The sequence below is a fragment of the Hemibagrus wyckioides genome, linkage group LG28, assembly GCF_019097595.1.
Source record: "Hemibagrus wyckioides isolate EC202008001 linkage group LG28, SWU_Hwy_1.0, whole genome shotgun sequence".
In the NCBI taxonomy this organism is placed as follows: Eukaryota; Metazoa; Chordata; class Actinopteri; order Siluriformes; family Bagridae; genus Hemibagrus; species Hemibagrus wyckioides.
In genome coordinates, this window is record NC_080737.1 from 19,544,615 (window position 1) to 19,567,023 (window position 22,409).

The window sequence follows — 22,409 nt, forward strand, 5'->3', positions numbered from 1 at the left end:
AGATGCTCTCCGCTCGCTATTACGGATTAGCTCTAAAAGACAGGGAGTGCTTGTTAGTTTTAATGGTGTAACTCTAGAAGATCCTTATTGATAATTGGCATCCTGTCAGCGGCTAAAAGTCCGGACACATGTAGCGTACACATCTCACAGAAACTCCGAGCGCTTCTACTAGACTAGAGAAATGACTGTAGGCATACGGCGATGTCTCAGGATGCTCACTGCTCCGGTGTTTGTGGGCATGTTACAATTTGTTTTACGACGAAATGTGTGATCAGGTGCCACACAAACAGACGCAAGGAATTCTTTGGTAAGCTAAACAAAGTTAGACAAATAGACGTTCGTTATAAACAGTTCCTCAGAAAGAGCGCGGACGATATGGAGACGGTGAAATGAACTTGGCATGATGATGCTGTATTGCATTCTGGGTATTTTACTGTTCAGGTCAATACAAGATATATGGGAAAATCTGTACATATCGTGTCGCATGATATATAAATAAAAATTTTTTCCTTTAGTATCATGTGTAATACACAGCATTTCTATGAACGAATAAAGCTGCAGTATGTAGATTGATCGCTGATTCATAAAGTATTACTTACAGACGTCCAGCTTTGTTATAGATGTCCGGCTTGCCGTAGTGAATACTGATGCAGGACATGATTAAGACCTCCAGCATTTTATTGATTTTATCGATTTCTATAGCAGTGAGTCAAACCCAGACTCGTACACAGCCTATATAAAGCTCGCTAAAGTGCTGTTATTCCTGGATAATTGATTTGATTCTTATCGTTTTATTTACAGAGAACTTTCAACTTGGTCTTCAAACATTTCATTTCGTGACGTGTCATTAAATCAAGCTGAGATCGACATGGAAATTTTCAACATTTTATAGTGGGAAAATGAAATGTTCTGCTGTTTTTATGAATCAGGACACAGCCTTTGACCTGAGATTTAATATTCATCTGGATTTTTGTAGGGTTTTTTTTTGCGGTCAAGTTTTCTTTTAGCACATTATGAATTCCTCTGCTTCTTCATCATCTTTTTATGATGATGGTGGTGGTATTGGTGGTGGAAGGTGGGATGGATTTCTGGCACCTGCCTCCGGTTGACAAGGAGGGAAAAGAAAACCTCTAACGGCTAATCTTCAAATGCAAATCAATCACAAATGCCTGGAACATAGCTAAAGGGGAAAAGAAAAGAAAACAGTGCTAAAGGTCAACCCGAGAGAGCGGCGGCGCTTTTACGCGACTGAAAGGCCTTTGTCTTTGAGCTTCTCACCTTTTCAGATGAGAGGGATTTGACGGAGGAAAGATCTCATAGCGGTTATTATTCATAGTCTTATTTATTTATTTTTTTCTCTATTTAGCTCTCTCTCTCTCTCTCTCTCTCACACACACACACAGCCCCATTCAGCCACTATGAAGTACTTCAGCCCAACCTGCCCTTAAAGTAGATGACTCTTCAGCGACCAGTCTTTTTTTTTTAGCTTTAGCTTTATGATCTTGCCTTCTTTTTGTCACGATGGTTATTGACTGTCATTCTTGAGTTTCTGTGCCTACTTATCCTTCAGAAACACACACGTAGTCACACTCACCATCCTAAGGCATCTTTGTAATATATACAATTCAATGCAGAATTATTATTACAGATAAGACAAACATTAATGTGTTTAAAAATAAAACATTATGTGTTATACTTTACCATTACACTCACCACTACACTCAGCACTACACTCACCACTACACTCAGCACTACACTCACCACTACACTCACCACTACACTCACCATTACACTCACCATTACACTCAGCACTACACTCACCATTACACTCACCATTACACTCAGCACTACACTCAGCACTACACTCACCACTACACTCACCACTACACTCACCATTACACTCACCACTACACTCAGCACTACACTCACCATTACACTCACCATTACACTCACCATTACACTCAGCACTACACTCAGCACTACACTCACCATTACACTCAGCACTACACTCACCATTACACTCACCACTACACTCACCACTACACTCACCATTACACTCACCACTACACTCACCATTACACTCAGCACTACACTCACCACTACACTCAGCACTACACTCACCATTACACTCACCACTACACTCACCATTACACTCAGCACTACACTCAGCACTACACTCACCATTACACTCAGCACTACACTCACCATTACACTCACCACTACACTCACCATTACACTCAGCACTACACTCACCACTACACTCACCATTACACTCACCACTACACTCACCATTACACTCAGCACTACACTCACCATTACACTCACCACTACACTCACCACTACACTCACCACTACACTCACCATTACACTCAGCACTACACTCACCACTACACTCAGCACTACACTCACCATTACACTCACCACTACACTCACCATTACACTCAGCACTACACTCACCACTACACTCACCATTACACTCACCACTACACTCACCATTACACTCACCATTACACTCACCACTACACTCACCATTACACTCAGCACTACACTCACCACTACACTCACCACTACACTCACCATTACACTCACCATTACACTCACCATTACACTCACCACTACACTCACCATTACACTCACCACTACACTCACCATTACACTTACCATTACACTCACCACTGCACTCACCATTACACTCAGCACTACACTCACCACTACACTCACCATTACACTCACCACTACACTCACCATTACACTCACCATTACACTCACCACTACACTCACCATTACACTCAGCACTACACTCACCATTACACTCACCACTACACTCACCATTACACTCAGCACTACACTCAGCACTACACTCACCATTACACTCACCATTACACTCACCATTACACTCAGCACTACACTCACCATTACACTCACCACTACACTCACCATTACACTCAGCACTACACTCAGCACTACACTCACCACTACACTCACCATTACACTCAGCACTACACTCACCATTACACTCAGCACTACACTCACCACTACACTCACCATTACACTCAGCACTACACTCCGCACTACATTCACCACTACACTCACCATTACACTCAGCACTACACTCCGCACTACATTCACCACTACACTCACCATTACACTCACCACTACACTCACCATTACACTCAGCACTACACTCACCACTACACTCACCATTACACTCACCACTACACTCACCATTACACTCACCATTACACTCACCACTACACTCACCATTACACTCACCACTACACTCACCATTACACTCACCATTACACTCACCACTACACTCACCATTACACTCAGCACTACACTCACCATTACACTCAGCACTACACTCACCATTACACTCAGCACTACATTCACCACTACACTCACCATTACACTCACCACTACACTCACCATTACACTCAGCACTACACTCACCACTACACTCACCATTACACTCACCATTACACTCACCACTACACTCACCATTACACTCACCACTACACTCACCATTACACTCACCATTACACTCAGCACTACACTCACCACTACACTCACCATTACACTCACCACTACACTCACCATTACACTCACCACTACACTCACCATTACACTCACCACTACACTCACCATTACACTCACCATTACACTCACCACTACACTCACCATTACACTCAGCACTACACTCACCACTACACTCACCATTACACTCAGCACTACACTCACCACTACACTCACCATTACACTCACCACTACACTCACCATTACACTCAGCACTACACTCACCATTACACTCACCATTACACTCACCATTACACTCACCACTACACTCAGCACTACACTCACCACTACACTCACCATTACACTCACCATTACACTCAGCACTACACTCACCATTACACTCACCACTACACTCACCATTACACTCAGCACTACACTCACCATTACACTCACCATTACACTCACCATTACACTCACCACTACACTCACCATTACACTCAGCACTACACTCACCACTACACTCACCATTACACTCAGCACTACACTCACCATTACACTCACCATTACACTCACCATTACACTCACCACTACACTCACCATTACACTCACCACTACACTCACCACTACACTCACCATTACACTCAGCACTACACTCACCATTACACTCACCATTACACTCACCATTACACTCACCACTACACTCACCATTACACTCACCATTACACTCACCACTACACTCAGCACTACAGGACCTGCCTTAAAAACACATTCTCTTACCAACCCTTAACTATACTATAACAGATGTTACCTCAGAGAAAGCTAGATTACCTCACAGATACTCTACATGACATCAAAGATTACCTACATTACCTCAGAGATAGCTACACTGCCTCACAGATAGCTACATTACATAACCTCAAAGATAGCTACATTACCACAGAGAAAGCTACATTTCCTCAGACATAGCTACCTTGTACATTACCTGTGTAATGTACACCTAGAGTGTACATTACCTTAGAGAAAGCTACACTCCCTCACAGATCACATCAAATATTACAAATATTACCTCTGAAAAAGCTACATTATCTCAAATATATCTACATTACCTCACACATTACCTCAGAAAAAGCTACCTTACCTCATATATAGCTACATTACCTCACAGATAGTTACATTACCTCAGATAAAGCTACATTACCTCAGAAAAAGTTGCATTACCTCACAGATAGCTACATTACCTCAAATAAAGCTACATTACCTCACAGATTACAAACATTACCTCAGATAAAGCTACATTACATCAGAAAAAGCTACATTACCTCACAGATAGCTACATTACATCAGAAAAAGCTACATTACCTCACAGATAGCTACATTACATCAGAAAAAGCTACATTACCTCACAGATAGCTACATTACATCAGAAAAAGCTATATTACCTCACAGATAGCTATATTACCTCAGATAAAGCTACATTACATCAGAAAAAGCTACATTACCTCAGAAAAAGTTACATTACCTCACAGATTATAAACATTACCACCTAAGATAGTGATTGAACAGGGTGCAGAGATGACTCCTGAGAGCAGTAGCGTTGAGGCTAATAGACCTTTAAGAATGAAGCTGAGCACTTCTCTTCAGACAAACACTACTCACCTCTACAGAAGTACATCCTTATATACATTTACACACACACACACACACACACAAAAACCTCCACATCCTGTTCTCAACAAGACTTCTTACTCTATACTCTATACTCCATACTTTATACTTTATACTGTATACTGTATACTCCATACTCCTTACTCTATACTCAATACTCTATACTCCATACTCTATACTCTATACTCCTTACTCTATACTCCATACTCTATACTCCATACTCTATACTCTATACTCCATACTTTATACTCTATACTCCTTACTCTATACTCTATACTCCATACTCTATACTCCATACTCTATACTCCATACTCCATACTCCATACTCTATACTCCTTACTCCATACTCTATACTCCATACTCCATACTCTATACTCCTTACTCTATACTCCTTACTCTATACTCTATACTCCATACTCTATACTCCATACTCTATACTCCATACTCCATACTCTCTACTCCTTACTCCATACTCTATACTCCATACTCCATACTCTATACTCCTTACTCTATACTCCATACTCTATACTCTATACTCCTTACTCTATACTCCATACTCTATACTCTATACTCCATACTCTATACTCCATACTCCTTACTCTATACCCCATACTCCATACTCTATACTCCATACTTTATACTTTATACTGTATACTCCATACTCCTTACTCTATACTCCATACTCTATACTCCATACTCCATACTCTATACTCCATACTCTATACTCTATACTCCATACTTTATACTCTATACTCCATACTCCTTACTCTATACTCCTTACTCCACACTCCTTACTCTTTACTCCATACTCTATACTCCGTACTCCTTACTCTATACTCCATACTCTATATCCCATACTCCATACTCTATACTCCATACTCCTTACTCTATACTCCATACTCTATACTCCTTACTCCATACTCCATTCTTCATACTCCTTACTCCATACTCTATACTCCATACTCTATACTCCTTATTCTATACTCCTTACTCTATACTCCTTACTCCATACTCTATACTCCACACTCCATACACCATACTCTATACTCCTTGCTCCATTCTCCATGCTCCATACGCCATTCTCCATACTCCTTGTTCCATACACGTGTATCCTGTTTCCTCATCACCCACACGCTCATGTCTTCGCATTACTCAGCTACATCTACAGCCTCTTCCTGCTGTCCCTCATTACGCAGGGTACACATGCATATGGAAGGTCAGATCGGCCAATTTAGGGCCTCAGTGTCTCTCTCTCTCTCTCTCTCTCTCTCTCTCTCTATAACGTTACTGCATGTTAGTTAGCGTCGTGAAGTCGTGACAGTGTGACATTACAGAGAAACCGCAAAAAAACCACATAAACTCCTAAATCTTAATCATAAAGATTCCAGCCGTACCTCTGCGTGTTACGATGCTACGATGCTCCTCCCACAACCCTAACGTCTACGTCTCATTAGCATGTCTACGATTAGACACGTTTTGTATATCCATTTAGTGGCGTATGAGGTGTTGCTATGGAAACGGTAGACTAGCACGCCAGTATAATGTGATATACCATAATGTGATATATTTGTGTATACCTTCCAGTCCTGGTGTCAGGTCTCGTCTCTCATAACGGCTTCCTGTGTTTGCTTAGCGGAGATTGATGATGATGTCATTTCTGGAATCACGTCGGAGCCGGCGTTCCAGCGTCAGGGTCACGGCCGTACCTCTGGGAGCGGCTCGGGTTCCACATTCCCTCTAGTTCCTGTTTCCTTTTAATGTTACAGTCACTGGGGATATACAGATAGATTATATACGTACTCATAGTGCACTTTGGTGTATGCAATTATATGGTGCACTCATTGTGTGTGTGTGTGTGTGTGTGAGTGTACAGTTACTGACTGTAGCCCATCTGTTGGCCTGTGAAAAGTATTGGCACCCCTCTTACCGCTGTACGTCAGTAGTAAAGCCAGGAGCTGCTGCACTGAACAGATATTTTGTGGGTGGAAGTTCATTCTCAGGACAGCAGTGACACTGACGTGGTCGTGTGTGTGTGTATGTGTGCACTACAGTGACCTGTATGGTTGGTAGACGTGATAAAATGATTACATACTTGGGAAACTCATTACGAGAGTCGGTCTCCTAATGAGTGCTGATCTTTACTCACTTATTATTAGCGCAGAGAGGGACGCTGAGGCGTAACCTTACGCTATATGTCATTATCGATATCGTAGTTATATATAGGTGCATCACGATATGGCGGAAGATTCCACACCCCAAAAGGACAGCCTTAAAAATAAAACCTCGCTCATCGCTCAAGTCGAGCAGCCAGTTTCAACACTTTAACCGAATCCGCAGCACGCGCTAACGAGAGAACGCAAGCCACCGAAAACCTCGCTTTAGTTTTTAATCAGCCGAGGAGTTCTGGCACAGCACGACGCCCTCGGAACTGGAGCCTTCTCACACGTGCTCACACTCCCCTCCGTGCCAAAATTCCTGCCGTTCAGCCGCACGGATGGTGCGAGAGCGTCGCCGCCGTGTTACAGCGTAACGAGAAAACACGTCGAGCCGCATTTCTCCGTTTAATCACAATGAGCAGCTCATTCACCAGTTCTGCTTAATCACAGGGCATATCATCCTGGCTCCGCAGGCCCCCGTGTGTGTGTGTGTGTGTTCGTGTGTTTCTCATTTCTAATTTATCCAGGATAATTATAACTAGCAGCACCTGATTACTTTGGAAACTAATCAATGGCTCTGTCCCAAATGCTGCAATCCATTTCTAGTTAGTGTTCATACTGCAGCGTGGGATATTTTAGGAACCGTCTCACACCACTGCGCTGCCGAGTTCTGGGCTCTGATTGGTCAGAAGGTGTTGATTAATTCTCTCTAACAGCAGCTCTGACAGCAGCACAGGTTTATATTAATGCACTCGCTTTAATGCTGTATGGTTTCTGAAGCAACAGGAACTGGTATGGTGGCAAGGAGACGTTTATAGAAGGAGTCTCCAGTGTCAGAACTGGAACTTCTTTAGGACCGAAAGGTGAAGAGAGAGAATAAAGAGAGAGAGGTGAAGGGCGAGTGAGTCTTGCTGCTGTAGCGTAAGCGATAGTGCGTCTAATGGATGTGTTGCATGATATGGAAGACTGCTGTTGTGTATCCAGCTTTGAGGTGTGAACTGTGACTCAGTAACAGACTTCATCACACAACACTGTCACACACACACACACTCGACGTCACATGATAGCTAGATAGCGTTCCCTTCTCTCATTTTTCTTGTAATGTTTTTTAAATCCATCACATTTCACAAAGAACTTTATTTAATTTAAGAATTACATTTTTTTTTTTTTTTTTACAATTGTTTTTAACATCCTCCCACCCTCCAAACCTCCAAAAGCTCCACAACCACAGGACAGAAATTTCCCCCAAGCCTCGACCTCACCACCGGCAACAGACACTTGAGATGAATTTGCTGTCTTTTTGTTGAAAAGGCAGCAGTGCAATAAGCAGCTGGAAAGCTGAAGCACAGTCATGTTTCAAATCCAGGCCATCACTTTAGTGATTGAAGCTGTGCACAGGGGTCAGAGGTGAAGAGCTGAGGGAGCACAGCGAGCTCTGGTGGGTGTTCCACTCCATCTCAGAGCCCAAACCCCTTTATTTATTTATTTATTTATTTATTTATTTATTTCTCTTTAAAGGCTTCTCATGAACTTCTCCTACTTACCAGCCATCAGCTTTTTTCTGTTTTTTTTTTTATTGTTTATGCTATATAATTATAGAGGATTTTTTGAGGATGAATATTTGGCAGTAGCTACGGTACGCCTGTAGCTCCATGATAAGATGCTAATTGTGTGTGTGTGCGTGTGTGTGTGTGAGAGTCCGCTCCAGGGTTGGAGTAGTTCAGCGGTTCGTCACATGAGCAGTCAAATGGTCCACCTTCGGTTGAGATGGCTTTGTGAAACATTACATTCATGCGAACTGACAAACAATCACAAGACGGCGTCTGAAATGTAGCGCAATCACAATTTTATAGAACACTCCTCTTTTTGTTTGTTTATTTATTTATTTATTGATTTATTTATTTGGTGGATTTGAGGTGGGACACGAAGTGCTAAAGAATGTTCTGCTAAATCTCTGGCAGATTTGATTTATTTATTCTTTCCTGTGGTTCTCGATTTTTTTTTACAGTTCTCTCTCTCTCTAATATACATATATGATTGCGGCGCTGATTACACGATCAGCACGCGGACAGTAAACCCGCCTCCTCATCTCATCTCCTATGACAGTCACGTTCATGATATTTTGCTCAGAACGAGGATGTAAAGTATGGTAAGTGAATGAGTGATTGTCTAAATGCATTCTCTTAACGAGTGTTTGTTTGCAGTGTTTATTGGCAAACAGTACCTGCTATAACAATTAGCTGTAATTAAGCCGGGTTACTGCTGGAGGTCACATTACCGTTAGCGCTAATGAGAGAGGACTGACATTACTGCATCAACCCTTTAGCACCGTGATTAGCTTCCGGAAATTCAGCCACGAGCGCGGCGTCATAAATAAAAACACACACGGGGGAATCAACTGAGTTTCCAGAGCGCTCACGTTTACTTCAGAGTTCAGAGTTTTATTTACATGTTAGCTTCTCTCTCTCCTCACATCAGTGGGTGTCCTGCAACTAGGAGAAAAGTCTGAAAAGAAAAAAAAAATCCAATTTGCTCTAAGCTAGCATAAAGCTGGAATATCCTCCCAGAGCTAACAATCAACAGCACAAAGCTAGCGTAATGCTGGTCCTGATGTCACACCAGCATCATCTCCGACTTCCTGCCCTTTATATTCCTCCAACAGGACGAGAAGGTCATTCCATCAAACTGTTTGTCCATACGAGAGAGGGATACAGATAGATAGATAGATAGATAGATAGATAGATAGATAGATAGATAGATAGATAGATAGATAGATAGATAGATAGATAGATAGATAGATAGATAGATAGATAAACAGCCAAAATATTTTCTGAGACGTAACTGAGTATAATTTTCTGCTTCTTATGACTTGTTACTTTTTGTGGTGTCACAGAGGAAGCCTCTGATTGGCTCGTCTCACTGTGATTGACAGGAGAGAGAGTGTAAGCCCCTCCCCTTATTTTAAATTCATTACAACTGAACGGAGCTGAATGAAGTCACATGAGATGATTTTACTTAATATTTATAATTATAACATTTTTTTCTGAGTTTTGGATAGTTTTCTCTCGTTGGTAGTTTAGATCTTCATGCTCTTCATGCTGTCGGGTTTCTGCAGCTCTGGCAGTGTGTTAGTTCCTGTTACTGTACAGATGGAGGGATGTGTGGAGTCGTGACGTGACGGGAAATGATATGACGTGTGTGGTGTTGTGATATGACGTGTGTGGTGTTGTGACGTGTTGTGTTGTGATATGACGTGTGTGGTGTTGTGATATGACGTGTGGTGTTGTGACTTGTTGTGGTGTTGTGACTTGTTGTGGTGTTGTGATATGACGTGTGTGGTGTTGTGATATGACGTGTGTGGTGTTGTGACTTGTTGTGGTGTTGTGATATGACGTGTGTGGTGTTGTGACTTGTTGTGGTGTTGTGATATGACGTGTGGTGTTGTGATATGACGTGTGTGGTGTTGTGATATGACGTGTGTGGTGTTGTGACTTGTTGTGGTATTGTGATATGACGTGTGTGGTGTTGTGATATGACGTGTGTGGTGTTGTGATATGACGTGTGTGGTGTTGTGACGTGTTGTGATATGACATGTTGTGGTGTTGTGATATGACGTGTGTGGTGTTGTGACGTGTTGTGATATGACGTGTTGTGGTGTTGTGACGTGTGTGGTGTTGTGATATGACATGTTGTGGTGTTGTGATATGACGTGTGTGGTGTTGTGACGTGTTGTGGTGTTGTGATATGACGTGTGTGGTGTTGTGACGTGTTGTGATATGACGTGTGTGGTGTTGTGACGTGTTGTGATATGACGTGTGTGGTGTTGTGATATGACATGTTGTGGTGTTGTGATATGACGTGTGTGTTGTGACGTGTGGTGTTGTGATATGACATGTTGTGGTGTTATGATATGACGTGTGTGGTGTTGTGACGTGTTGTGATATGACGTGTGTGGTGTTGTGACGTGTTGTGATATGACGTGTGTGGTGTTGTGACGTGTGGTGTTGTGATATGACATGTTGTGGTGTTGTGATATGACGTGTGTGGTGTTGTGACGTGTTGTGATATGACGTGTGTGGTGTTGTGATATGACGTGTGTGGTGTTGTGACGTGTTGTGATATGACGTGTGTGGTGTTGTGACGTGTGGTGTTGTGATATGACATGTTGTGGTGTTATGATATGACGTGTGTGGTGTTGTGACGTGTTGTGATATGACGTGTGTGGTGTTGTGATATGACGTGTGTGGTGTTGTGACGTGTTGTGATATGACGTGTGTGGTGTTGTGACGTGTGGTGTTGTGATATGACATGTTGTGGTGTTGTGATATGACGTGTGTGGTGTTGTGACGTGTTGTGATATGACGTGTGTGGTGTTGTGATATGACGTGTGTGGTGTTGTGACGTGTTGTGATATGACATGTTGTGGTGTTGTGATATGACGTGTGTGGTGTTGTGACGTGTTGTGATATGACGTGTGTGGTGTTGTGATATGACGTGTTGTGGTGTTGTGATATGACATGTTGTGGTGTTGTGATATGACGTGTTGTGGTGTTGTGACGTGTGGTGTTGTGATATGACGTGTTGTGGTGTTGTGATATGACATGTTGTGGTGTTGTGATATGACATGTGGTGTTGTGATATAACGTGTTGTGGTGTTGTGATATGACGTGTGTGGTGTTGTGATATGACGTGTGTGGTGTTGTGATATGACGTGTTGTGGTGTTGTGATATGACGTGTGGTGTTGTGATATGACGTGTTGTGGTGTTGTGATATGATGTGTGTGGTGTTGTGATATGACGTGTTGTGGTGTTGTGATATGACGTGTGGTGTTGTGATATAACGTGTTGTGGTGTTGTGATATGACGTGTGTGGTGTTGTGATATGACGTGTTGTGGTGTTGTGATATGACGTGTGGTGTTGTGATATGACGTGTGTGGTGTTGTGACTTGTTGTGGTGTTGTGATATGACGTGTGGTGTTGTGATATAACGTGTTGTGGTGTTGTGATATGACGTGTGTGGTGTTGTGATATGACGTGTGTGGTGTTGTGACTTGTTGTGGTGTTGTGATATGACGTGTGGTGTTGTGACTTGTTGTGGTGTTGTGATATGACGTGTGTGGTGTTGTGATATGACGTGTGTGGTGTTGTGATATGACGTGTGTGGTGTTGTGATATGATGTGTGTGGTGTTGTGATATGACGTGTGTGGTGTTGTGACTTGTTGTGGTGTTGTGATATGACGTGTGTGGTGTTGTGATATGACGTGTGTGGTGTTGTGATATGACGTGTGTGGTGTTGTGATATGATGTGTGTGGTGTTGTGATATGACGTGTGTGGTGTTGTGACTTGTTGTGGTGTTGTGATATGACGTGTGGTGTTGTGACTTCTTGTGGTGTTGTGATATGACGTGTGTGGTGTTGTGATATGACGTGTGTGGTGTTGTGATATGACGTGTTGTGGTGTTGTGATATGACGTGTGTGGTGTTGTGATATGACGTGTTGTGGTGTTGTGATATGACGTGTTGTGGTGTTGTGACGTGTGTGGTGTTGTGATATGATGTGTTGTGGTGTTGTGATATGACGTGTGTGGTGTTGTGACGTGTTGTGATATGACGTGTGTGGTGTTGTGATATGACGTGTGTGTTGTGACGTGTGGTGTTGTGATATGACGTGTTGTGGTGTTGTGATATGATGTGTGTGGTGTTGTGACGTGTTGTGATATGACGTGTGTGGTGTTGTGATATGACGTGTGTGTTGTGACGTGTGGTGTTGTGATATGACGTGTTGTGGTGTTGTGATATGATATATTGTGGTGTTGTGATATGACGTGTTGGGGTGTTGTGACGTGTGGTGTTGTGATATGACGTGTGGTGTTGTGATATAACGTGTTGTGGTGTTGTGATATGACGTGTGTGGTGTTGTGATGTGACGTGTTGTGGTGTTGTTGACATGTGGTGTGATATGACGTGTGTGTTGTGACGTGTGGTGTTATGACGTGTTGTGATATGACGTGTGTGGTGTTGTGATATGACGTGTGGTGTTGTGATATGACGCGTTGTGGTGTTGTGATATGACGTGTGTGGTGTTGTGACGTGTTGTGGTGTTGTGATATGACGTGTGTGTTGTGACGTGTGGTGTTGTGATATGACGTGTTGTGGTGTTGTGATATGACATGTGTGGTGTTGTGACGTGTTGTGGTGTTGTGATATGACGTGTGTGTTGTGACGTGTTGTGGTGTTGTGATATGACGTGTGGTGTTGTGATATGACGTGTTGTGGTGTTGTGACGTGTGTGGTGTTGTGATATGATGTGTTGTGGTGTTGTGATATGACGTGTGTGTTGTGACGTGTGGTGTTGTGATATGACGTGTTGTGGTGTTGTGATATGACGTGTGGTGTTGTGACGTGTTGTGGTGTTGTGATATGACGTGTGTGTTGTGACGTGTTGTGGTGTTGTGATATGACGTGTGGTGTTGTGATATGACGTGTTGTGGTGTTGTGACGTGTGTGGTGTTGTGATATGATGTGTTGTGGTGTTGTGATATGACGTGTGTGGTGTTGTGACGTGTTGTGATATGACGTGTGTGGTGTTGTGATATGACGTGTGTGTTGTGACGTGTGGTGTTGTGATATGACGTGTTGTGGTGTTGTGATATGATGTGTGTGGTGTTGTGACGTGTTGTGATATGACGTGTGTGGTGTTGTGATATGACGTGTGTGTTGTGACGTGTGGTGTTGTGATATGACGTGTTGTGGTGTTGTGATATGACATATTGTGGTGTTGTGATATGACGTGTGTGTTGTGACATGTGGTGTTGTGATATGACGTGTGGTGTTGTGATATGACGTGTGTGTTGTGACGTGTGGTGTTGTGATATGACGTGTTGTGGTGTTGTGATATGACGTATTGTGGTGTTGTGATATGACGTGTTGTGATATGACGTGTGGTGTTGTGATATAATGTGTTGTGGTGTTGTGATATGACGTATTGTGGTGTTGTGATATGACGTGTGTGGTGTTGTGATATGACGTGTTGTGATATGACGTGTGGTGTTGTGATATAATGTGTTGTGGTGTTGTGATATGACTTGTGGTGTTGTGATATAACGTGTTGTGGTGTTGTGATATGACGTGTGTGGTGTTGTGATGTGACGTGTTGTGGTGTTGTTGACATGTGGTGTGATATGACGTGTGTGTTGTGACATGTTGTGGTGTTGTGATATGACGTGTGTGTTGTGACGTGTTGTGGCGTGTTGTGATATGACATGTGTGGTGTTGTGATATGACGTGTTGTGGTGTTGTTATTGTAATATGACGTGTTGTGTTGTGACGTGTTGTGGTGTTGTGATATGACGTGTGTGTTGTGACGTGTGGTGTTGTGATATGACGTGTTGTGTTGTGACGTGTGGTGTTGTGATATGACATGTGTGGTGTTGTGACGTGTTGTGGTGTTGTGATATGACGTGTGTGTTGTGACGTGTGGTGTTGTGATATGACGTGTTGTGGTGTTGTGACGTGTTGTGATATGATGTGTGTGGTGTTGTGATATGACGTGTTGTGGTGTTGTGATATGACGTGTTGTGGTGTTGTGACGTGTTGTGATATGATGTGTGTGGTGTTGTGATATGATGTGTTGTGGTGTTGTGATATGACGTGTTGTGGTGTTGTGATATGATGTGTTGTGGTGTTGTGACGTGTGGTGTTGTGATATGACATGTGTGGTGTTGTGATATGACGTGGTGTTGTGACGTGTTGTGATATGATGTGTGTGGTGTTGTGATATGATGTGTTGTGGTGTTGTGATATGACATGTTGTGGTGTTGTGATATGATGTGTTGTGGTGTTGTGACGTGTGGTGTTGTGATATGACGTGTTGTGGTGTTGTGATATGACGTGTTGTGGTGTTGTGATATGACGTGGTGTTGTGACGTGTGGTGTTGTGATATGACGTGTGTGGTGTTGTGATATGACGTGTTGTGGTGTTGTGATATGACATGTGTGGTGTTGCTGATGTGTGGTGTTGTGATATGACGTGTGGTGTTATGACGTGTTGTGGTGTTGTGATATGACGTGTTGTGGTGTTGTGATATGACGTGTGGTGTTGCTGATGTGTGGTGTTGTGATATGACGTGTGGTGTTGTGATATGACGTGTTGTGGTGTTGTGATATGACGTGTGTGGTGTTGTGACGTGTGGTGTTGTGATATGACGTGTTGTGACGTGTGGTGTTATGACATGTTGTGGTGTTGTGATATGACGTGTGTGGTGTTGTGATATGACGTGTTGTGGTGTTGTGATGTGACGTGTGTGGTGTTGTGATATGACGTGTGGTGTTGTGATATGACGTGTTGTGGTGTTGTTGACGTGTGGTGTTGTGATATGACGTGGTGTTGTGACGTGTGGTGTTGTGATATGACGTGTGGTGTTGTGATATGACGTGTTGTGGTGTTGTGATATGACGTGTTGTGGTGTTGTGATATGACGTGTGGTGTTGTGATATGACGTGTTGTGGTGTTGTGATATGACGTGTGTGGTGTTGTGATATGATGTGTTGTGGTGTTGTGATATGACGTGTTGTGGTGTTGTGATATAACGTGTGTGGTGTTGTGATATGACGTGTGTGGTGTTGTGATATGACGTGTTGTGGTGTTGTGACGTGTGGTGTTGTGATATGACGTGTTGTGGTGTTGTGATATGACGTGTGTGGTGTTGTGATATGACGTGTTGTGGTGTTGTGATATGACGTGTTGTGGTGTTGTGACGTGTGGTGTTGTGATATGACGTGTTGTGGTGTTGTGATATGACGTGTGGTGTGACGTGTTGTGATATGACGTGTGTGGTGTTGTGATATGACGTGTTGTGATGTGACGTGTGGAGTTGTGATATGACGCGTGGTGTTGTGATATGACGTGTTGTGGTGTTGTGACGTGTGTGGTGTTGTGATATGACGTGTTGTTGTGATGTGACGTGTGGAGTTGTGATATGACGTGTTGTGGTGTTGTGATATGACGTGTGTGTTGTGACGTGTGGTGTTGTGATAGGACGTGTGTGTTGTGACGTGTGGTGTTGTGATATGACGTGTGTGTTGTGACGTGTGGTGTTGTGATAGGACGTGTGTGTTGTGATGTGTGGTGTTGTGACTTGTGTGTTGTGACACGTGGTGTTGTGATATGATGTGTGTGTTGTGACGCGTGGTGTGGTGTTGTGATATGACGTGTGTGTTGTGACACGTGGTGTTGTAATATGACCTGTGTGTTGTGACGCATGGTGTTGTGACGCATGGTGTTGTGATATGACGTTTGTTGTGACACGTGGTGTTGTGATATGACGTGTTGTTGTGACGTGTGTGTTGTGACACGTGGTGTTGTGATATGACGTGTTGTTGTGATGTGTGTGTTGTGACACGTGGTGTTGTGATATGACGTATATGTTGTGACGTGTGTGTTATGACGTGTGGTGTTGTGATATGACGTGTGTGTTGTGACGTGGTGTTGTGATATGACGTGTGTTGTGACGTGTGGTGTTGTGATATGACGTGTGTGTTGTGACATGTGGTGTTGTGATATGACGTGTGTTGTGACGTGTGGTGTTGTGATATGACGTGTGTGTTGTGACATGTGGTGTTGTGACATGTGGTGTTGTGTTGTGACGTGTGGTGTTGTGACATGACGTGTGTGTTGTGACGTGTGGTGTTGTGACATGTGGTGTTGTGATATGACTTGTGTGTTGTGATATGACGTGTGTTGTGACGTGTGGTGTTGTGATATGACGTGTGTGTTGTGATATGATGTGTGTGTTGTGACACGTGGTGTTGTGTGATATGACGTGTGGTGTTGTGATATGACGTGTGTTGTGACACGTGGTGTTGTGATATGACGTGTGTTGTGACGTGTGGTGTTGTGATATGACGTGTGTTGTGACATGTGGTGTTGTGATATGACGTGTGTTGTGACACGTGGTGTTGTGATATGACGTGTGTGTTGTGACGTGTGGTGTTGTGATATGACGTGTGTTGTGACACGTGGTGTTGTGATATGACGTGTTGTGTTGTATCGTGACGTGTTCAGACGTCTGTAGTGATATCAGCTGGTCTCTCAGGACGTTTTCTCGCGTCTTCCCGCTCTCCCAGTCCGAGTGTGAGACGTCGTTCTCCGGTTGCTCAGTACGAGCTCCTGAGGAGAGCAATAAGGAGACAGTTAAGTGCTGAAGTGCTGAAACACACAGGATGATTTCTCAGCACGTGGCACGGCGTCTGAGTGAAAGGGTGCAGGGGAAATGAGTAAGCTTTTGGTTTTTTTTTTCTCACACACAAGGTGCTGTTACACAAGTTACACAATCTGTAGAAGTATGTAGAGCTTAAGAGTTTCAGAGGAATAAAAAACAACAACAACAAAAGTCTGTGTGAGAGCTTCGGCTGGAATCGTCACCGAGCGAAAGGAGAAACATTCCCGAGCAGCCGGCCGCTGGAGCAGAGCGTGGAAATGAGCTTGGAGTCAGGCCAGAGTGTTCGCTAACCAACAGTAGGTGGTTTTGGGAAAGAGGGAAAAAAAACGACAGGCTGAATCGTCTTCTCCCCTCCTGTTCTCTCTCTCTCTCTCTCTCTCTCTCCTGTTCTCTCCAGCTCCGGAAGGCCGGCTTGGCCCCGAGCCTGAAGTGCACGGGGTCGTTTCAGGTCAGCCCCGGCGTGTTTGGTGCATAGGAAGTGCACAGAGTTACACGCTCGCTCTATTTCACTTCCTGGTTTTCGTGTGCCAGAGAGAGACGGAGAGACTCGCCGTCGCGCAAAGAAGGAGGGAGCGAAAGCAGGCCAGAGCCTGAGACTGAAAATGCTCGCATGCGGTTTTTCCCGGGCTAGATGTTAACGCGACGAGAGTTTAGCGCACCAGGAAGTAAGGAGGCACCTTGTGGCCTGGGCCGGGGATCTGCCCCAACAGGTCGGCACTTTAAACACTTTCCTTTCTGTTCTCTTCTTTTTTTTATTGACTGTGCTCGTACACACTGGCCTCCGGCGCTTTAGCATCATGTTGCTGTTAGCTTTGCGGGTTGGTGTGTGTGTGTGTGTGTGTGTTCTTTGGCATTGTGAAAAGTAGGAGGACGGAGCGTGCTCGGATTCGGAGGTACAGTTCGATCGGAATGCTTGTTGCTACACGTCAGGTTTTATCAAAAAGTGAAAAAAAAAAAAAAAAGAAAGTGGTGCAGGGTTAGGGTTGAATTCTTATCATGACCTGAATACCATTCAGTTACAAAACACAACTGTGTGTGTGTGTGTGTGTGTGTGTGTGTGTGTGCCTAACACTTTAACAGATTTCATAGAGTCCAGTTTATGAGGCTACAAAAGTTTCCCAAAAATAATAATGTCTCTGGGGTTCGAGCCAAAGTAAGCTCATGAGGCTGGTCCGAGTGACGCTGCAGGTTTTCCCATCTCTCGTCTCAGACAGAAGGAGAACAGCCCCATGTTTTATTCACGCCTTTGTTCCGCGTCTCCTCGGTTCCGTCTGCAGTTCCGTCCGCGGTTCTGACCCGAGCTAATTTACAGCTCTGACCCCGAGCTGACTTCAGCCTCACCTCAGCAGACCTCAGCCGCCTCTCTACTCCTGTAACGCACACACACACTTATTATTAAACATGCACATACACGCTTATTACACACACGAACACACACACACACTTATTACACACACACGAACACACATGCTTATTAAACACACACACTTATTACACATACACACACACGCATATTACACACACACACATATTACACACACACACTTATTACACATACACACACGCTTATTACACACATATGCTTATTACACACACACTCACTTTTATTACATACATACATATACACACACACACGTTTATTACATTCACACACACACACACGTTCGTTACATACATGCACACACACACTGATTATTACACACGCACATGAGCATATACACACACACTTTTTACATAAACACACACACACACACACTGATTATTACACATGCACATGAGCATATACACACACACTTTTTACATAAACACACACACACATACTGATTATTACACACACACTTTTTACATAAACACACACGCACCAATTATTACACACACGCACACATGCATATTATACACACACACGCTTATCACACACACGTGCGCATCACTCCATCCCTCACTTTCTTCCCTTGCTTTATCCCTCCATCCCTCCACTTCATCACTCCATCCCTCCACTTCATCACTCCATCCCTCCACTTCATCACTCCATCCCTCAGCTTCATCACTCCATCCCTCAGCTTCATCACTCCATCCCTCAGCTTCATCACTCCATTCCTCCGCTTCATCACTCCATCCCTCCACTTCATCACTCCATCCCTCAGCTTCATCACTCCATCCCTCAGCTTCATCACTCCATCCCTCAGCTTCATCACTCCATCCCTCAGCTTCATCACTCCATTCCTCCGCTTCATCACTCCATCCCTCCACTTCATCACTCCATCCCTCAGCTTCATCACTCCATCCCTCAGCTTCATCACTCCATCCCTCAGCTTCATCACTCCATCCCTCCGCTTCATCACTCCATCCCTCAGCTTCATCACTCCATTCCTCTGCTTCATCACTCCATCTCTCAGCTTCATCACTCCATTCCTCCGCTTCATCACTCCATCCCTCAGCTTCATCACTCCATCCCTCAGCTTCATCACTCCATCCCTCCGCTTCATCACTCCATCCCTCAGCTTCATCACTCCATCCCTCAGCTTCATCACTCCATCCCTCCGCTTCATCACTCCATCCCTCAGCTTCATCACTCCATTCCTCCGCTTCATCACTCCATTCCTCCGCTTCATCACTCCATCCCTCAGCTTCATCACTCCATTCCTCCGCTTCATCACTCCATTCCTCGCTTCATCACTCCATCCCTCCGCTTCATCACTCCATCCCTCCGCTTCATCACTCCATCCCTCAGCTTCATCACTCCATCCCTCAGCTTCATCACTCCATCCCTCCGCTTCATCACTCCATTCCTCTGCTTCATCACTCCATCTCTCCGCTTCATCACTCCATTCCTCCGCTTCATCACTCCATCCCTCAGCTTCATCACTCCATTCCTCCGCTTCATCACTCCATTCCTCGCTTTATCCCTCTATCCCTCCGCTTTACCACTCCTTCCCTCTGCTTCATCACTCCATCCCTTCGCTTCATCCCTTGCTTAATCCCTCTATCCCTCCGCTTTATCACTTCATCACTCCATCCCCCACTTCATTCCTTTGCTTCATACCTTGCTTTATCCCTCCGCTTCATCCCTCGCTTTATCCATTCATCCCTCCGCTTCACAACTCCATGCCTCACTTTATCCCTCCATCCCTCGCTTTATCCCTCCATCCCTCCCTTTATCACTCCATCTCCCCGCTTCGTCACTGATTATTTTCCTCTAATGCCTCTCCATGCCTGGTGTTTATTCTGGAGGTGATTCTGTGCAGGTTCTGGAGGAACTGTTCCACCTCCTGCTTCAGCATGTGTCTCACAGGCGTCTGGGGTTCAGCTGTAGCTCCGTCAGCGGCATGTAGGTGTCCGTTAATGTTGTTTGCCGAAGCAAATGACGGATCTCCTGCCAGCTCCGGTTCATACGCCGGGAGCAAAAAGTAAATCAATTACAAACCCGCGAGTCAAACCGGAGCCTCCGCATCCCGCCGAGCGCCGAGGCTTCCTTACGCTCCAGCCGCGGTGTGTGTGTGCGCTAATTCTACTGTTTTAGACGGAATGGCAGCAGGAGCGAAGTCTTAAAGCGCTCAGCTCCGTGATTGATATTGTTCATTAATTTAATTAGCGCGCGTGACGATAGACGGACGGCGGAGACTAGCATCACAAAGGCCCCGAGACTGAACAGCGCCGAACAACAGCGTCAGCTTTTCCGTCCACCAGGAAGAAGGAAGCTATTTTCTGCGTTCAGGCGGCGACCAGTGATTTATTTTAATTGGATGATGGGATGTTTGAGCGCGCAGCCGAGCGCCGTGGGCGTGCAGAGAGCTCGGACCCTCGCTAAACATTTGCACGTCTCGTTCGGAGGGTCACACCGGTTCTGCTGCCACTTTTTTTTTTTTGCTCCACACTAATCGCTTTTATAATATTATCAGCGTATTTTATTAGAAAAAGTATCTTCAGTCAATCATCTGGTGCACAGGCCGGTCTGCAGAAAGGAATCATGGGTAAAATACATCAGTGATCCTGTAAAGGAGTCCAGAGTGAGGAAACAAAATGCCCCCAGCCCCCTCTGAAGGGGAAGTGGACAGTAGGAATGTTAGTAAAGGTATCAGGAATAAACACTGAGTGTGTTGCTCTGGATAAATAATTGCTGAGTTTTTTGTTTATTACAGAACGTCAGTTTTTATCCGTTTCTAGCTATTATCCTTTACATAAACACCCTCTCACTCCTGACTTTTATTTTTATTACAAATAAAACTGCAGCTTGTCACATGATCAAAAATCTCCTCTGTCCTCCTAAAAAACCTAAAGCTTCAGGTACAGCTCTGACTCTGGAGACTCCTTCCATACGTTACACAAACGCCTCCTGAGCGTATCAGCGGTTTACGAACAGCTACAGCTGCAGTTAGAGCCACGCTACGGTCAGAGCTGCTACAGGAAACGACTCCACACCTTCTGACCAATCAGCAGCGTAACACAGTGTCTCATATCACAACAGGAATCTGGAACGTGTCAAATATAATATCACACACACACACACACACATGCTAAGGTGTTTATCCCTCACTACCGCACGCTGTCCGTCATCAAATCAGGGCTTTTGATGAAAAGGAAGCGGGCGGCGAGTCGTCTTTATCACGAGGCTGCGGCGTGTCTCTGGGGCTCGGCGTTGGGGAAACGAGGGAGAAAATGAGGTCAGCATATCACTCAGGCTCATTAATATATTTATGTCCATATTATGCCCCGCGACGCAGAGAGCGTTAAAAATAAACAAGACGTCCTCCGTTTTCCCGCCAGCGAGGGCCGAGAGCTGCTTCACCACCAGGACAGCGGCTCACCATCCCTCATTTACATATTCAACATTTATATTATTCTGAGGGCTG

General features: G+C 44.3%; 1 protein-coding gene across 7 annotated transcripts in view; it reads left to right on the forward strand.

The window, feature by feature from the left end:
• zbtb20 (zinc finger and BTB domain containing 20) overlaps positions 1-22,409 on the forward strand; it is a 99,652-nt gene that overhangs the window by 35,006 nt on the left and 42,237 nt on the right. The window contains exon 3 of one of the 7 annotated variants that reach the window (XM_058383256.1): positions 9,346-9,486. The exons of 4 other annotated variants lie outside the window; for them this stretch is intronic. The gene's annotated coding sequence lies outside the window, so the exon portion shown is untranslated. Of the gene's footprint in view, positions 1-9,345; positions 9,487-17,436; positions 17,856-17,956; positions 18,270-22,409 lie in introns of those variants that run through there. 2 more of the 7 variants (XM_058383254.1, XM_058383260.1) reach the window with 2 other exon arrangements.